This window comes from Chrysochloris asiatica, unplaced genomic scaffold (assembly GCF_000296735.1).
Source record: "Chrysochloris asiatica unplaced genomic scaffold, ChrAsi1.0 scaffold00502, whole genome shotgun sequence".
Classification (NCBI taxonomy): domain Eukaryota; kingdom Metazoa; phylum Chordata; class Mammalia; order Afrosoricida; family Chrysochloridae; genus Chrysochloris; species Chrysochloris asiatica.
Window position 1 is genome coordinate 376,158 of NW_006409020.1, and position 2,660 is coordinate 378,817.

A 2,660-nucleotide genomic window follows, 5' to 3' on the forward strand; every position below is an offset into this window, starting at 1 on the left:
CCCAGGATCGAGCATTGTTTCGTTCTGCTGTGCATGGGGTCGCTATGAGTCGGTTCTGACTCGATGGCACCTGACAACAACAACAACAATATGTGACTATGTCACTGGAGAAATATATCATGTTTGGTAAGGTGGAGGGTCAGAGAAAAAAAGGAAGACTCCCAACGAGATGGATTGGCAAAGTAGCAACATCAATGGGATCAAGTGTGGCAACAATTGTGAAGTTGGCACAGGACCGCATAGTGTTTCGTTATGTTGTACATAAGGTCGCTATGAGTCGGTACTGATTCGATGGCACCTAACAACAAAAACAACAACATATCTGACAAAATTTTGGTTCTTTTCATCATGTTTCAATATTCAATAATGAATTCAATATTGAATACTGTGCTATCTGACAGTGTTCCACTGCTATTCATATCGTTTTCAGTGGCTAAACGATCAGAATTAGTCTGCCGCTAATACTTTCATCTTAGTCTGGAAGCTCAGCTAAAACCTGTACACCATACGTGTAACTTGCTCATATTTTAAATACCAATAGCATAGTTTCCAGGACAACAGCAACACACGTTACCACAGTACAACATACTGAAAGAGGAGTGATGGTTGCTATGCATTAGAACCAATTTGAAAACACCTAACAAAAACAACAATGAGTCGTTACTCACAGAACTCAAGAGGAAAAAATAAGTTCACACTGTTGTTGTTGTTGTTGTTATTAGGTTCCATTAAATTGGTACCAACTCATAGCAACCTTATACACAACAGAAAGAGACACAGCCTGGTCAGCACTCACCTGACAATCATTATGCTTGAGCCCATTTTTGCTACCACTGAGCCAACCCGTCATGCTGTGTGTCTTCCTTTTTTTCACGGACACTCCACTTTACCAAGGACATAATTGTCCTTCTCTAAGAACTACCCCCTTCTAATAATGTGTCCAAAGTATGAGAGACAAAGTCTGGTCATCCTTGCTCTTGAGGTTCATTGCAGTTGTACTTCTTCCAACACAGATTCGTTTTTTGTTTTTGTTTTGGTGGTTCATGATACTCTTCATATTCTTCTCCAACACCAAAACTCAATGCATCATTTCACCTATGGTCTTTATTCATTGTTCACCTTTCACATGCATATGAGATAACTGAAAATAGCATGACTTGGGTCAGGCACACCTTAGTTCTCAAACTGACATCTTTGCTCTTGAACACTTTGAAGAGGTCTTGTGTAGCAGATTTTCCTCATGTAATACAACATTTGATTTCTTGATGGCTGCCTCCATGAGTGTTGATAGCTGGTCCAAGCAAATTGAAGTCTTTGACAACGTCAATCATTTCCCCATTTATCTTATGTTATTTATTAGTCCAGTGGTGAGGATTTTTTTTTTTTTTTTTTTTTTACATTGAGGTGCAACTCATACTGAAGACTGTGGTCTTTGATCTTCATCAGTAAGTATTTTAAGTCCTCTTAACTTTCAGCATGCAAAATTGTATCATCTGCATGTTGCAGCTTGTTAATGAGTCTTTCTCCCATCTTGATGGTATATTTTTTTTTCGTATAATCCATCATATTTGATTATTTGCTCAGCATACAGATTGAATTGTTTTTGTTGTTGTTAATTGCCATCAAGTTGATTTTGACCCATAGCAGCCCTGTATAGGGTTTCCAAGAAGCAGTTGGTGAGTTTGAACCACCGACCTATCAGTTCAAACGACTTTGTAGTCTGACGTATAGCCCAGAGAGTCACAGCAGGGCTCAATACAAATTGAGTAAGTATGATGAAATAATACAACACTGGCACATACCTTTCTTAATTTTAAAATTTATATGTTCCCTTCTTCTGTTTGAACAACTGCTTCTTGGTCTGTGTACAGGTTCCTCATGAGCACAATTAAGTGTTCATCATGATCCAGACAATCAAAAGCAGAGAACTATGTATGACAATGCTCAGACTTAGTTATGATCTGTCTGTAGAACTTTGTGGTACTTATTATATTTGTTACTATACAAACTGGAAAGAACCCACAAGGCCCAAGATTCAAGTCTGCCAGCCACACCCCAGAAGCAAGTGAGACTTTCAGCTTCTGAAAAATTTAAAACCTTTAATTTAACAACTAAAGAGCTTTTTAAGTGTCTTTTAGTCAGAACCAACTCAAAGACTATGAACAACAACATAGTATCTGCTGAGCCAATTAAAAACTAAATTGGTTGTCATTGAATCAATTCAAGCTCATGGAAACTCCAAGTGTATCAGCGTTTAGTTGTTCTCCACAGTTTTTTAATGGCTGACTTTCTGAGATGCATCACCAGCTGCTCCTCAGAAACCCTGTACAGCATAGCTAGGAGTCAGAATCAACCCAATGACACTTAACAACAACAACAACAATGCCCAGTCTTTTAAATCTTATACTCTAAGTGTATTGCCAACGAGCCTCCTTTTTAGATAACCCTCTAACTGACTCTGATACAAAGCAGTTTGATAATCACAGCTCTAAAACACATTTAATATCATATGATTTTTATTTCCTACTAATGTACAGATTTCAGAAAGTTGTTTGATAAAATTAGGTACTATGTCATATTAAGTGTATGTTGGTTGACAAATGAGGAAAAAGAGTAGATACTTAGGCAAAGATAGGAAATATGTGAGAGTGGAAGTGAAA

General features: G+C 37.6%; 1 protein-coding gene across 1 annotated transcript in view; it reads left to right on the forward strand.

Moving 5' to 3' along the window:
* Nucleotides 1-2,660, forward strand: part of LOC102830970 (olfactory receptor 7G3-like) — an 80,466-nt gene that overhangs the window by 76,628 nt on the left and 1,178 nt on the right. The window lies entirely within an intron of this gene.